At 35.4% G+C, this 17,711-nt stretch overlaps 1 pseudogene; it reads right to left on the bottom strand.

Moving 5' to 3' along the window:
- Window positions 1–7,154: 7,154 nt before the first annotated feature.
- The window catches only part of LOC113072814 (dihydropyrimidine dehydrogenase [NADP(+)]-like), a 40,139-nt pseudogene continuing 29,582 nt past the window's right edge, over window positions 7,155–17,711 (bottom strand).

The raw sequence follows: 17,711 nt of genomic DNA, 5'->3' as shown, positions 1-17,711 counted from the left end.
TACCCAAAAACCAAATATCTAAACCACATTTGATTTATTTGGTGGTCTCACACTTACAATATTAATGTTTTGAATTCATTAATTAATTAGTATTAAAGTGGATTACAATAACCCACGAGAGAGCACAGAGCCTCAGGCTAAAGGGAACACACATACTGCGTGATGATCCCGTGAGGGTATTGTCATGGTGGGAATGTTAAGAAGCGCCAAAAACCAAGGGAGCCTAAACCTGCTGGAAAAGCAATTACAAATACTCGACAAGTGTAGCAGCATTCAAGAGACGTCTGTGGCAAATCTGCAGCAGACCTTACATGGCTTTAAAGAGATGTTAGGACCAAAAGATTCACTCTGATCAAAGCCTCGCCACACCGGAGAACCCGGGACACGGTGCTGAAGCAATTCTCAACAGTGCCGTTCCTTCAAAGAGACATGACTGTGAGAGGGGTTGATGAGCCTTTGTGAGATAACAAAAGGGACCAACCTTTGGTGGGCTAAAAATATCCTTCAGCCCACAAAACAATTACACTGATGGACCAAGGTGGCACAACCCCCAACCTCCCAGCTTCTCCTGCCTCATGACGTGGGTGTCAGAAGAGCAGAAAGGAAAAAGTTCAAAACAAAAACAAGATCTACTGACACAAGCGTCTTTCAGACTGATCAAATTGGAGTTGTATATATATGAAAAAAAAAAAACGTCCTTGCTCTTCCAAGCTTTATAATAGCATAGACATGGCATGGCATTTTTCAACAGTCCAAAAGTAGTCAAATAAAGATCATCCATCCATATTAAAACATGCCTCACATGGCTCCGGTGGTGAATAAAGGCCTCCTACACCTACGTCATTCGCTCCGGAATTGCTTCTGCCTACGACAGTTAGCAGAAGTGAAAGAAATATGTTTATATTGTTTTTAACGATGGATATTTTTTTTTTTACAAGAACACACCGATTTGCAACAAGAGGCATTTATTCACCCCTTCAGAGCCATGTGAGGCACATTTTATCATGGATGGATGCGCTTTAGTTGATTACTTTTGGATTGTTGAAAAAAAAAAAAAAACACCTGTCCATGCCATTATAAAGCTTGGAAGAGCAAGGAAAAATTCTAATATAACTCCAATTGGATTCGTTTGAAAGAAGAAAGTCATATACACATAGGATGCCTTGAGGGTGAGTAAAACATGGAATAATTTTTATTTTTGGCTGAACTAACCCTTTAAGGCTTTTTTACCTTTAAACGGTCATTTCTGGCCAAAATACCAGTTCATAATCCAAAAGTAACGCTTCTTCTGGTGAAAAAGTCCCCGTTGTTCTCTCACATAAAACCACTAACATATTTGTTTAGAACTCTTTTGGCTTGTAATCGGTGATTGATCTGTGCATATTTCTCTCCTGATTCAGATGTTCACTGGAGAAAGCAATATTATTGATGTAATGCTGTAAGTTAAATACAAATGTTTGCCCTCCATAATTTTTAGAGACAAGAACATTCTGCTAGCAATCTATTCCACTTCTGATCCCATTTTCAATGGCTATGCCCAGTTAGGCAATCAACCAAACAGTCATTGATATTTTGCGGAGTTATGGCCTATAATGTGATTCTTACAATAAGACCAAATTGAATTATTAATATGAAGATTCTGAATAGTTAAAATAGATTTTTTTTTTTTAAGTAACAAAAAAGATTGACACAGCATGTGTGGACACCTGCTTTGGAACATGTCAGCTTTGCAATACATGTGAATCTGGTGCATGCAATAAACCGCGGCAAATTTAAATAATCACGAAATCCCTTTGCAGACAGCAGTGCATTCATATGCAGAGAGGAAACATATGAATATATACAGTGTGTTTATTTGACGAAATGACTGACAGTGTTGTTTCCATGTAAGTCTGTGAGGTTTGATTACACACTGAGACCAGCCCACAGGACAGAAAGTGATGTGCCTTTATTAAAACGCCGCCGCAGTCACTGAATGCATACAGATGCCATAATGTAATAGATAGCATCATGCGCTGAGTAACAGAGCAGGGAGAAAGAGCAAAAGGGAGGGAGAGTAAAAATAAAGTCTGCCGGCTCAGTTCATGTCGCTGCGCTGGAATTTGCATGTTATCAGAGGCAAAATATCTCAATCAAAATGTCACCCGCCGCCTGCAGTCCTCGGCTGGGCTTTGATGGCGCAGAGGCCAATTTCTGTAAAGTGGAGCTCAATGCAAGGACTCTCCAAGGGACAAAACAACTTCCATCTTAGAATTTGATATGGAGAAAGAAGGAAGCGGGAGAATTGTGCAGCTTCACGGTTTTGATGCACACCGACTCACACAGCTGGCAGACAAATGTCAGAATCGAAAGATCAAGCATTGACTTAGCATATGCTACAAATCTAGATTTATATTGTTATGTTTTGTAAGTTGCCTTTTTTAAATCAACAGCTCACCCACAAATGAAAACTCAGGGTGAAATGCCTCTGGAAATGAATCAGGATATCAAAAATATTGCTCTTTGATATTTCAAAAAATCTGACAGACGTTAGCTATAACATACAGGGAGGATGAAATCCTCACATTCGCACACCAGTCGGGATACTTGGCACCTTCTCCAGACTACCTCTGTCTCCCTCATTACCACAGAGTGTGAAAACGCCTGCATCTGTGATTAATTTAAAAGCTTAAACATTTCACTGGACCCAGATATTAAAGTAGCAGTTTAGGAAAAGTGCTAAAAACTTGCAACACTCTGCAGGTCTGTGTAACAGAATGATGAATTAGTTTAGCCGTGTCCATCTGTCTGTGTGAGTGGATTTGTGTAGCGCCCTCTGTTGAGACTCACCGGTACGACGCTATGTACACGAAGTTTCCAGTGAAACACACACATGATGAGATCAAGTCCTGAATCAGCAGGACCAAATACCATCCTGTCCTTCCTCCTTAGGCTCTGTTCACTGGTATTTCCATCTCATCTCAGTGACCTTTACCTGTTAAGCTCTGGTATCAGAGTGTCCTCAAACACACCCACCAACACCCAATGGGCTTTTATGTAACTAGTCAAGTACAGACACGAACACACACACACACACACACACAGAGAGAGAGAGAGAGAGAGAGAGAGAGAGAGAGAGATAGGTAGAAAAATCAGACAAAAATGTTTATGTTTGAAAAATCCTTTACAGTCTTTGGAGAAAACTGCCGGCACAATTACAACATGGAGTTTACTCTGGGCCTTTGATAGGAAGATGAGATCGCTTCTGTTCACACACACACACAAGAAATCAAATTGATTATTACACAGTACAGTGGATCTTCCATTACTAGCATGTTCTGGGGACCGTGTCCTTTTGAAGCATAGCTAGAAATGCATTCTTTCTCTCAGATCGCACCCACCTCCTCCTCCATGCACGAGCATGGCTCCACAAAGACGCTTCACAATGCATGTCAAACTCCTGTTCTGACTGCGCCGTGCAAACACCACAGAACAGTCAACCGGCTTCAACAATAACTCACCAAACCAGCTTTTAGGCTAAGCTCACTATCAGAAAATGGGCCAGACAACAATACGGGTGAGTCTTCATAACCTCAGCATTCAAGTCCTGTCGGTACGGCCGTGAAGCTGCAGACTCTGGCAGCTCTTTTTCTGTCACAACACGATACCTGGCTGTTTTTAGAGCTGGGGAGGTGCGGGCTACTCGCATCAATTAAAGAGAAGGTGCCGGGAACTAATTCATTTGTCACTTAAGCCTGGAATTTCCAAATGTCAGACACAACAATTTCTCAGCACACATCCCACTCCTGCTCAGTGAAGACAGAGGCGAGATATTGTATCGAACGACGGTGGGGGACAAATACGAAGCTCTGAGCTAATGTTTCTGTTTATTACAGCTGTCCTGATAAATGATGTCCACCACTGACGTTTCAGACCGTCGCACAAGATCCCGGAAAGTAACACCAGACCTCATTCTTGCTGAGATGTACACTGGCAGAAAACACGAAAATACTTAATTCACCTTTTTGAACATGCAATGCTTAGGTAATGGAGTGAATTTCCATTTACATCATTCAACACATTTTCACCCAAAGCAAATTTACATTTTTTAAAGTATGCAGTTTATTGGTTCATAGGAATCAAACCCATGACCTGTATACCACATAAGATTGTCTTAAAGGTACAGCAGCACAAATAGCTAATTTAAAGGTATATCGTTTATGTAGATAGTTCACCCAAAAACTGAAGAAAATTAAATTTCTGTTATCATTTACTCTCCTTCAGGTAATTCCTGTATGACTTTCTTTCTTCAGTAGAACTTATAAGAAAATATTTTGAGAAATGTCACTGGAACAGAAATCAATGGAAACCAAAATGGTTTGGTGACCATCATTCTTAAAAAATTCATTCAAACAATTTTTTTTGTTCTGCAGAAGAAATTCATACAGATTTGAATGACCTTGAGAGTGAGTAAAATGGTAGAATTGGTGTTTTTTATTGACCCTTTAATACAAAGGGTCAGAAGGTCAAACAGCCATGGAAAACTGATTAAAAATAAATGTTTTATATATTTATTTACAGGGGTCAAGTATGAACTGATATTTTTCATTACAACAATATATATATATATATATATATATATATATATATATATATATAAATATATATATATATATATATATATAAAATTTTAGCTGATTTCCACTAAAATCTGTAAAAGTTTTATTTTTGTTTCAAGCTTTCTTTCTTTTTTATCAACACTCGAATGTAGACAGGTTTCATAAAAAGTGACAATTTGAGCAAATAGCTGAGAAATACTACATTTTTTTTTCATATCCAGTACTATTATCAAAGCAAAGATGCAGTAGATGGCTTCCATCAGCACTGCCAAAGCTTGTACAGGCCTTTCCCACTTCCTCGATCCATATTTCACTCGGTAACATTAGGCAGTTTTCATTTATATGTGGCTTAATGTTGATGGTCGCATTATTTTGCATATCCATATGTAGACATATGAAAGCGCTTGTTTCTGTGTCTTCCTCGTCTGTGTTTTTAATCGGCACGCTCTAGATTCATTCAGGAGATGCGTAGTAGCGCCCCCGGGTGTATAACGTGTAAAACACGGAAATGCTGAAAATTACATGTTTGAGGGGAAGCGTCGTCTCATGAATAACGGAAAACTCTGTGTTTGGTGGGGAAAGAGTTAAGCATATTTCCCTTGTAGTTCTCATTATTAGATATATAAAAAAATATCAATATTTAATATTTTTGTAAATACTATGTGTATTATTTTTGACAGTTTTTGTATTGCATTTAATTAATGCTGATTTAATAAAGAAGTTTATTTGAGTTTATTCGACTTCCCACAATTTTGGGCACAACTGTCAAAATAATAGACAACTCGTTTTCATTTTGAACTATACCTTTAATTCGCAGTGTCAAATGGTCATGGAGAACTGAACATACACACTGAATTTTTGGAAAAGAAGTGCATGTAAATACATTATACTGACACACACACACACAGAGCTTTCAAATATTAGAAAAGCAGCCTAGTGGATCATCATTTAAATTCCACTCTGACTCTTGGCTCAAATCCAGACGTTAGACAATGGATTGAAATTAAAGCCAAAGCTAATGGGAAAGCATGCATGACAAAAACCTCACGGTTAGCCATGTTCAAGCTGCGTGACCCTCGCCCGCCACAGAGAGGATACCGCTGTGACCTGAACAGAAGAGCAATGTTTTTCAGAACATCATTAACATTAATGGAGGTACAATCAATCAAAGAAGATTTTAATCTCAAATAGTTTAAGATTCCATTCACCTGAACACTTCAAACCATATTTCTGCGGCTGCCTGTGAATCCTGATAAGTTGGCCATGCAGCTAGTCGGCAGAATGCATTAATGAATGTGTTTGTTTGTGGCAAGCACAATTATGCTGTTGTTCAGCATGTGCTTTAACAAGCAGACAGGACTTTTTAGAAATGTCTGGCTGCTGAAGAGAGTTCTAAGGCCAGCACCCTCGTCATCTCTGCAAAGGAGACACGTCAGCACACCCACACGCTCCACCGCCGCCGGTTTAATACGGCACTGATGATCGTTTGCACTGGCCTCGAGTTCACACCACTGGTGCGAGATTGATGCCATGTTGATTTTTAATGATGTGCGCTACGACGCAAGAGAAGGGGGTGCGTCGCGCATCCTGCACTGCGACCATGCAAAATGTCATTCTAATTATCTCACCAGCCAGCCAATGAGGAAGTAAACATTTACACTAACCTGTAACCTCTGAAGCCGAGACTCGGGGCCCGCTTCAGAGTGGAACCCGATTTATTGGCAGACTGTGATCTGCCTGGCGACTAATCAAACCAGCCGGCAGCGTTCGGCTTCCACCCGTCTGTAAACAACACAGACTACGTGACATCTACATAACAAATATGAACTGCCACCCTCGTAGGTGAACGCGGGACCTCAATTATTTCAGTCTCCTTCAAACGTTTTTCATGTGCTGGCGATGTGCAGGTTGCCCTCATTAACCCCAACCGTTATTACAGTATTAATACAGTACATCAGGGAATTGCTTACAATAGTCAATAGTGCTAGTCAAATAAGATTGACAACCAGACTTTTTATTAATATGCAAGTCCACAAGTGTGCAATTACAGATAAGTACATATTATTATAAATAGGCTTAGAGATAGGACTAAGCAAATTATTGTTACAGTAAATTAGTGTTATAGCTTTATGAAACAAGAATCTGAATGACATTTTTTAAATCGGTATACTTTTTAAGCCAAAATTATATATATAGGTATAGGTAATATATAATTTTTAAGTATAACCTGAAATATTTATCATTATTATTATTATTATAAATTAAGCATATTTTCCCCATAATTCTCAGACCTTAATATGATACAAAATGTTACACAAAATTAATGTAGAACATATATACTTATATATATATATATATATATATATATATATATATATATATATATATATATATATATATATATATATATATATATATACACATACATACATACATACATACATACATACATATATATATATATATATATATATATATATATATATATATATTTTTTTTTTTTTTGGGGGGTATTTTAAATATTATTTGTAAATATTGGTTGTATTTGTTGTTTTACCATTTAATGGTATGTTTATTTAATTAATGCTACTTTTAATAAACTATAATATATATTCGAGGTAAATTATGACCTGAGAGATGTAAAGTATAACCTGAAATATCTGTAATTCTGTCTTTATTTATTTGTTTAATTTTTGTCAGTTAAGCACATTTCTCATAACTTTCATATGAAAAAATAAATAAATAAAATGTATGCACACAAGAAGACAGTTACTGATTTTCCACATTACAGTAATGATAATTTTCAAAATGAATAATAATTTTCTTATGTAATGGGCTACGATTTTGTATGTTTTGGGGCTGAGATATGACCAAGACATTTCTTCATGAGATCCATTCATCATTGTTAAGGACAAGTGCACGGCCATCACTGTGTTTGATCGTCTGCTTCATAGAGAGCAAGCTAGGGGCTTGTATGTGCGGTATGGATGGGCCGTGTATTTGTAGAGATAGAGGTGGTCAGACTTGACCTTTTGGGTCCAAGATGAATAACAGCTAGTCTTCATCTCTAATGTCTGGAAATAGTCATAGATGACCTTTACTCGAAATGTTCAGCATATTACCGAGGTAGACCGGCTCTCTAAATGACCCTGTCCAGATGGCTAATGCAATCAAAATCAACCATTTGTTATTAAGGCTTTGAGGGAAATACATTAAATCCATGTCAATGAGGTAACTACTACTTCAGGTTTAGTTGTAGAAGTATACTGGCTTTTTGCATACAATATAGCATGTATAACATCAAACAAACCTTTTCTAATCATCATGCGTTATGGAAAACAACATCGAGTGTGATTCGGAGCCCAACCATCCACCATTCAATTAAAATCCATTCATTTCCTCATTTCCCATCAGCAGCTCTTGTATATGTGATTGCATTCTGTTCTGGATGTAGTGGACGATCCATCATTGTGGCTCTTGTTAAAGGATACGCGTGGTCTTCCCACATCTGCATAAACAGCCAGATTCATTTCCATCAGCCCTCAGAGAATGAGAGGCAGAAACTTCACCTCGACAGATCGCCTCGCTATTGTTTCAAAATAACACCCCCTAAGATTATTTCTGGATAATTGGCTCCTGAAAATAAGGCAATTATTTTTTTTTCAATCTAATTATTTGCCCCCCCCCCCACCCCACAACAAAGTTAATTCTTCACACTGCAATTACAGAGTAAATTCAGTGCTGTGATATAGACTTTTTGTTTTGTCTGGGGTTTTCTGTCAGCACACGGGCTCCACGGCTTGTAGGAGGCCTTGCTTTGGCACATAAGGGGTTGTCCTGGTAACCATCTTGATGCAGTCGATGATGGGGCAGATGCTGAGGCACAGAGTACAGTCGCTGCAGCTGTCCTGAATCATGGGGAGATGAGTCTCGGGGTCAGACACAATGGCCTGCAAGACACAGAGACATTAGAATCGTTATATCCTCAGCAGGGGCGACAACCAGCTACGACTAGATGTCCCTCCACCGGAGCACCCGGATGTGTGAAACCTGTAAGGAACATGTCATATTTCACACAAAAAAAATAAAAAATAAAAAAAAACATTTGCCAAAATATTTGCCATTTTGGGGTGTATTGTATTGTGACATTTTTTATTTAATTAGGCCACAATTCTCATTATCCTAATGCAAAAGAGAAAACAACAAAACAATGATGTATTTAAAAGGTATTTATATGTAATGGCACAATTTTTAGAATCTGCCTTTCAATGCTTTACTTTTAATAATATAATTATATTATTTTAATGTTGTAATACAAAAATGACAACAAAAAAAAAAAAACATAAACATTGCACAAATATTACAATAAAATGTTCAAAATGATTAAAATGTAAATCCTATTTAAACACCATGATAACATTTATAGTATCTGTTTTTTATTTTTAGCCTAATTATAAAATTATTATTATTAATAATTTACTAATATCAAAATAATCATATTATTGCAATAAAGTACAAATTTACTCTATTAAAGTGATGACTTATTCTTAAATTTAATAATAATAATAATATTAAAAATAATTTTTTTACAAAAACATTATTTTTTAAAAATGTATTACATTTATTATTATTACTAATATTTATTTTCTGTAATAAAGTACAAAATTACTGTATAAAAAGGAAATTGTAAAGCAAATTATATTTCTTTTTGATAAAAAATAAATACATTTGAAGCTGGTTTATAAATAATGAAAAACAGCAATAATAATGAAAACAACAACAATAAATTTATTATAATTATTGTTAAAATAATGATTTTGGCTGTAATAAAGTACAAACTTACAATTGATGAAAATGCAAAAAAAAAATATTAATTATAATAAAAAAAACCCTCAAAGCTAAAAGTTTAAGCTGGTTTAGAAAATGCTAATTAACAAAATAATTATAATCATCATATTAATCAATCACCAATATGTAATTATTATTAATGTAATTATTATAATGATTGTCATATAATTTTACATTTACAAATTTTACAAATTACATTTCATTGTCATCAAACTCAAAGTTATTACAACATTACCAGGAATTCTAGAGGGAAATCTGTGTAGTTGTCTTAAATAAATTCACAAAATGAAAAATCTTTAATGGGCCTTAAATAGGCTTCATTTCCTTTATGCAACATGTAACTTTTTATGTGCATACATTACAGAGAAGAGGAATGATGGCCATCAATCTAAACGTTATATTAGACTGTTCATACAATCTGTGAAGTGTTGTGTTTGTACAGCAGGAAGATTAGACATTATTTTGGCAGGTGGAATCGAGTATGCGCACCTTTTCAGACATAACCGGATTGCTGCTAGCACAACAGAGTGCTGTTTTGTATTGCTTGATGGGCCACCTATTTGATCGTGACACATTATTTTGATGAATGCTCCTCTATATTAGAAAGCATTAATAATGTGTAATTCCTCTTAGAGATCCACTCACAGACAATGAGCGTCACTGTGAACAATTAATGCTTTGATAAAACCCGCACTCTACTTCATCAATACCCTCGTGATAAATTGCAAAGGACATTTATTTAACAGGAGAGGGTGAGATGAATACTTTAATAAAACTGTCAGAGCCATCCCACTTGCCGTTCTCCTGCAGGCTGAAGCACAAGGGGACATCGCAGTTTTCAGCGCTAATATTAATTACAGTCTCTAAAGGGAAAACCATGTGTGCTAATGAGATGTCTTTAGCCTGCCGGTAAGATGCATCATAGCAGTACTCTTTTTTTTTATGTACATGTATGTCAGGGTGGAATCATTAACCCAATTAATATTGGTATATTGGTTTAGTTTAGTATTTGATAAAGCAGTTTTAGTATTCACTTCAGTATTTAGAGTCTGCTAAGCATGTATGCTAACCGCTAGGCTAAATATTGTATTGTTTTTTGTTAATGTAAGCCATATTCTGTTAGCTATAAGTGATAACCACTGGTTGTTGAGAGTTGGAAATAGTTCTTTCTCAGTTTATAAAGGACTGTCTGGAGTCTTTGAGACCTGGAGAAGCCAGGAGCTGTAATTGAAGAGCCAGAGGCTAGGAGCTATGGGTCTGTGTGGGAACAAACAGGCAGTGGGCGGACGGAGGGAGGTACGCACCTGGTATCCAGCATCGTTACAGGTCATGTAACACTTCCCGCAGTTAACGCACTTCTTCGGATCGATGAAAGCTTGCACTTGCTCCTCAGTGTTGAGCTCTTGATAGGCGCCGATGTGTTGCAGATCTTCGGCTATCACATTCTGAGTGTAAAAACACAAACATATGGGAACTTCAGAACGAAGGTCAAAGGTCTTGAGGAGAAAAATAGTTTCTGAGCTCTAACGATATGTAAGCAAGTGTATAATATAAGTAAACATACTTTAACTCTTGGCACAGGTCCCTTGGGAGAGTAAACTCTCCTTTTGGTGTAAATTTTCTCAGTTTCTTTCTGTAGTTGCAATCGCTTCCTTCTTTTCCTGCAGGTACAGGCCAAAACTGGGTAGACAGTATTGGGGAACAAGAAACAAACAGAATTAACTGCACACACAAATAATAAATATTAAATTAAACTGTGTTCCTGTAGCTCAACCGGTATATCACTGCGAGCAAGCAAGTGCAAGGTTGGGGGTTCGATTCCCCGGGAACACATGATATGTAAAAATTGATAGCCTTAATGCACTGTAAGTCGCTTTGGATAAAAGCGTCTGCTAAATGCATATATTTAATTTTAATTTAATTTAAATGAAAAACATTCGTTGCAAATAAAACACTAGAACAAAAAAATAGAAATGTTGCTTTGCTTTTGATCTACAGTAACTGAAATAAGTATATTATACTACTACACTGATAATAAAATATTAATAAATACTATAATAGTATACAGTATAAATAATACTAAGTGTCGTTGTTGTTAACTAAAACAAAAATTAAAACTATTAAAAATAGTTTTCAGTAACTGAAATACAGCTGGTATAAAACACAATATAAGTATTAAAAAAACCTAATAATAAAAATGTTTCCTTGGCATCTAACTAAAACTAAGTTAAAATAATATTAAATAATATATTTATTATCATTATTATTATTATTATTATTATTATTATTATTATTATTATTATTATTATTTTTATTATTAATAATAATAATAATAATAATAATAATAATAATAATAATAATAATAATATAACATTTTATAAATAATAGTAAAGAAATAAGGGTTAATATTATTTATGATATATAAATAATATTAACCCTTATTGAAGCCCAGTGAATCAGTAATGACGCATCTCAAGCCTAACCGAATTAATTCAATAAATATAATAATTATTACTATTAATTATAATATTAAATATAACTGTATAAATAAAATTATTGTAATTATTATAATTTAAAACATTAATAAATACTATAACAGTATAATATAAATCATTATAGCATATAGTATATACTTTTATATAAATGATATTAAAATAACACTTGTTCTAGCAATTAAATTAAGGAATAAAAAAAAAAAAAAAATTGGTGGGATTCTTTGTGGTCCATGTTCTTTTCTGGACATTTGCTATACTATATGCTCTCCAAAACCAGATGCCTGATATCATTTGGTGATTTGGTTGTGTTTTCTTTGAGGTAACCAATTATATTTCCTGACATACTCAATTACGTACTTCCTTTCACGCAGTGCCATGTGTTCTCCTTTAAGATGCTCTCACCAAGGAGACGGGTATTTACGCTTACTAGTGATTACTGATTCACTGGGCTTCAGATGCCATGTGTGCCAAAGCATGAGCGCTGCGTCCCTCATTAGACCATCAGAGAAGTACACACGCTCATGGAGAGCAAAACAAAGGCATTAAAGACACACGCTGCTCCCTTCTGAGGAGTGGCTACTCTTTTTCATCCTTGAAAATTAATGAGATCCCTTCTGTCAACACACAGGTTTAGAGTCTAATCTGCTCCGGGCTTAAACCGCTTTCATTCCACACGGAGGTGAGACTTCAGGTTTGTGGCGTTTTGCGCGAGGCGATGCTTTAATGTTAAAAGAAAGAAAACTTATTGGCAAGCACGCACGATCGATATTACATCCACAGCCCCCGAAGCAGCTGCGCACGTTGTCGAAATCACTTGTGCATAAAAAGTAAAATGAAAACTGATGTAGGTCACGCACAATGATTTCTGAGAGATTATTGTCCTTGGTTTACCACTTTTGTATCTTTTGAAGGCCCTGTACTGTAAAATCATGCAATATATTTGCAAAAATATTCATTTGCCATTCAGGCTTAAGACATTACCGTGGCGACGAACAGGGATTGCCGGCTCGCTCGGAATTGTGGGTGGAAGATTCTCCCGTTGATGGATTCAGCAGGAGTGTGTCGACAGAAAACATGATTTCGGCCACTTCACACTCTCTCAGTGGGCGTCTCGAAGAGAGCCGGGACGTCTTCACTTATTGGATTCTCCGAGACAATCCTCACCATGCTAGAAAAACCAGGTCTTGGCAGCTTTTTGGAATATGGTAGTTGATTTATTTTGCTGGTCTTTACTGGTCCACAAACTTTACCCATAGGATTTCTACACTTCTTGGTGGTTCTATGTCAGTAGATATTCAGGGCCAATCCAGCCTCCATGGATGAATATGGAGAAATCTTTTAATTAAATACTGGAAAATTAAATACTATAAATGCTGAAATGTGAAAAATATGGCAGGTAACATTTTCATGGAGTAAATCTTTACATTTTACTGGAGAAAAAAAACTAATAACTCCCACTAACTGACAAGTCCAACAAAAACAAAACAAAACCAAAACCAAAACAAAAAGAACAAAACAAAACAAAACAAAACCAAAACAAAAAGAACAAAACAAAACAAAACCAAAACAAAAACAAAACAAAACAAAACAAAACAAAACAAAACAAAACAAAACAAATCAAAACAAAACAAAAACAAAAAACATAAAACATAAAACATAAAACATAAAACATAAAACAAAACAAAATAAATAAATAAAATAATTTGTTAAAACATATTTTAAAACATTTTGTTGCATCTACCAGGTATCATTTATATGAAGTAAATCTTTACATTTTACTGGAGATAAAACTACATTTTGAAAAAGTTAAATAAAATAAAATCGATAAATTATTTATTTTTAATTATATATATATATGAATAAGAGGGTGAATAACTGATGACAGAAAGTTCATTTTTACATGAACTATCCCTGTAGCGCTTGACGCCACACCTGGGAAACACGCATCTCACAACCACATTTCAGATCAAACTACAATCAGATCTAAAGATATTCCACATTACGGTTCAAGCGGAGCCAGCAGATGACATTTCTTGGCGCGTGAGTTAGACTGTGCGTTTGAATATCGTTTTTCGTCACATATACAAAATAAAACATTCATTTAATGTCAGAGTGGATGTCAGCGCGATAGCTGATCAAAAGATGTTAATCTTTCGCTCATCTGATATCTTCAGACACAGAGAGCACGTGTCAAGCAACAAGTCTGAAGGTGAAAAACTCAAAGACTGATACTACCTACATGAAAGAGCGACGCAGGTTCAAAGCAGAGGCAGTCGTTTCCCAGTCCAGCACTTCATACGATCCAACTATTAAGCCTTATTGCTCTTTCAACTGCTTATTGCCATTAGGAAAAGATATCAACTCATGAGTCAAAAATAAAAGCCATAAAGAATGCTATAAACAACCCCGAAGCACAATAATCGTGTGATTTATCCGCACTCAACCACTGCAGAAGGTTATAATTAAATATGAAAACCTAAATTTATCTCAAGAGCGTTCAACCCTCATTAATTTGAACCCGGGACAGCACAAAGTCTTTTCCAACCACAGTGTTTTTCCTTCATCTCATTGCTGTTTCTTCATGACACTGCGAGAGGCTTTTGGGTGAACCGGCATAAACGGCAGACAGAGAGGGGATGCCCTGGGAGACAGCGAAAGTTAAGACCCCGGCCTCGGGCGCGACTCAAAGGGAGCAAGACATTCTCTTAAGCTCATTAAGGCAAAGCTTTCAACTCCGAACTCCCAGAATGCCGTGCATCATCCTCGCTTATTTGTTGTGTAGGAATTTTGTGGCCTGCTATTGAAAAGTCATCGAGCTGTGTACGGTTTTAATGAAAAGTACTGGGTGATGTCCACCACCCCAAATGCTAGTCCTGTGTTTTCAGCTATCAGAGACACTCTCCTAATTGGATGCATTGGTTTTTTTTTTCTTCTTAATAGTACACACACTTTTTCTCACTTGTACCGTCCTCTCAAATTTGTAAACAACACATTGCACACATCAACTGAACAAAGATTAATTTAGGTGACAGACGGGCTGCTTTATTCAACTTATTGTTTATACAGAACACAATATTACAAAAAGGAGACAATAATTACTGGAGACCAAAACAACTATAGTCATCTCTTATGTTGCCATTGATACAATTTTTTTTAATGAATTATATTTTTTTTGTGATGAGCAAATTATTTTGGTTAATGATAAATAAAAAAAATAAAAAGTGATATATATATATATATATATATATATATATATATATATATATATATATATATATATATATATATATATATATAATTTATAAAATGTTATATTATGTATTCATGTATTATTATTAATACATTAATAAGTGGTAATTGAAATAAAATAAAATATAAATATTACATGACAAACATAAACTTGAAAAATGAATGAAAATTAGAAATGTTATTTCAAACTAAGTGAAATAAGCTGAAGTTGAATTACTAAAACTAAAATTAATATACACTTATAGTGCTAGTATTAATGACATATATAGTAAATACACCCACCCACACATTAATTATGAATATAATTAATTCATAGTATTAAGAATACTTTTTTGCATAAAGAAAACAAAAATAACGACTTTATTTAACAATTCGTCTCCTCCGCGTCATTCGCCATTTTGGAGAGTATCCACTGAACTATTCTGTGTCAGGCACGCCACACGGATACGGTGTTTTCTTTCAAATCAAAGTGTAAATAACGTAGACAACTTATCCGTGTGGCGCAACTGACACAGAACAGCATACGGGAGGTTCAGAGCTCTCAGAATTCATCAACAATATTTTAATTTGTGTTCCAAAGATGAATGAAGGTCTTACGGGTTTGAAACGACATAAGCGTGAGTAATTAATGACAGAATTTTCATTTTTTCATCTCTTTAATATCCACCATACAAAAGCCTATATGGCTATGTCTGCCTGTGTGTATATGCAATATTAACACATTTTGCACTAATTATATTAACATGCAATTAACGAAGCACAAATTTTCTGTTTGACCCATGGCCTAGCCTGTAGTTTTAGAAATTGATGGAGATGCTGACAGGGTTACCAACAGGCTACCGACTTGTCATACCCCTCTAGCAACCTTTTTATTTTATTTTTTCAAAAAGCGCCTATTGACCATTCTTCAGGGTTTGCCCGAGCCTTATTTACTTTCTGAGACTCGCCAGTAATGCCGCACAAGCACAAGGTCTCTCTTTCCTGCTGCGCACACACCTCACTCTCTCTGCATCTGCTCTGTTCAGCGAGTGGCTGAGGAGATGTGATTTCAGTTAAACCTGAACTGTTGCTACTCTAATTTTACATGCAAATATAGCCGAAATCACAGCACAGCTATTGGCTTTATCTTATGTGTAACCTATTTGATTTTATCAGATGACTGCTCAATTATAAATCAGGGTGAGCTGGTTATGTAGACTTAATGGGCAGCGTTTCAGTCACTATTTTTAATATTCATTTGGTTATAGAGTGAAAACAGTTTAATGCAATATTTATTAAACATATTGCATAATGCATCCATATTTGTTCATGGCCATGTTGATTACAGTATTAAAAAGTTGAAAAGTATTAATTTAAGGTACATTTTGAACATAAAAATGTGCGATTAAGTTGTGATTAATCGCAATTTAACTCATGGCAATTATGCGATTAATCTAAATCTATTAAATTAAATCTTTTAATTGATTGACAGCCACAATATATAAATATATATTATATAATATAAATATATATATATATATATATATATATATATATATATATATATATATATATATATATATATATATATTTGAGAGAGAGAGAGAGAGAGAGTTATATATTATATAAAACACACAGACACACACATACATCATTATGAATCATAACTCCGAGCAACTACTAAATTCAATTAAAACAATGTACTATATCTGGATTTTATGCAGATATAAAATTGATGTAAACGTAATGGCCATACATTTATTCAATGGTAATTTAGCGTCAAACCGTTGCTTTTAGCCCATAACACTTTTGGGGCACTGAAACCTCCCTGAACAACGCTAGCAGTGTGTTATGCATTGTGATTGGCCAGCATCTCGTGGGTCAGATATGAGCGAGGGCTAATGAAAGACCCCATTGAGCAGTCGGACAATTGCTCGGCAATAACAGTACATCTTCACTCTGGCCAGGCGAACAGGACAGCGGCCGGCTGAGTCCCTTCATATTTAATGTGCACTAAAGCAGTGCTCTAAACTGCTCTCCACTGGCCCGTTCACAGCTCTATGCACAAATGACCCCATATGTCACCTAAAATAAACATGATTCCAATCAAGCGGCTAGATTACAAGATGGGATGGGTTTGAGGGGAAAATGCTTTAAAAGATAAAGTGTGTGTGATTTCTGTGCCTCTAAGATCACCAAACAGAATAGCAAGAGTAATGAACGTGTTCAACCGGGTTTCCCAAACATTTCATTTGTCATTGGTTAGGTCTAATAGATCTCGTTCTTAACTGGTTGAGCTAATATTGCTTGGTTAAGTTTGTTGGCATTTTCAAACAGATATATATTTTTTGTCCTTTCATATTAACCTTGGATACAAGAAAGTGAAATAAATAAATACATGCATACATAATTAACATAAAGAACAGACTCCACATAGTGCTTCCTCCACTGACGTATTTACTTTACATATTTATTTAATTCACTGAAATAAGAAATTGTGGCACAGCATACTGAAGTGTAAATTTGACAATAAAATATATAT

Source organism: Carassius auratus, unplaced genomic scaffold, assembly GCF_003368295.1.
Source record: "Carassius auratus strain Wakin unplaced genomic scaffold, ASM336829v1 scaf_tig00010773, whole genome shotgun sequence".
NCBI lineage: Eukaryota > Metazoa > Chordata > Actinopteri > Cypriniformes > Cyprinidae > Carassius > Carassius auratus.
The sequence above is the reverse complement of the archived record's forward strand: the minus strand, read 5'-3'. Positions and strand labels throughout refer to the sequence as shown.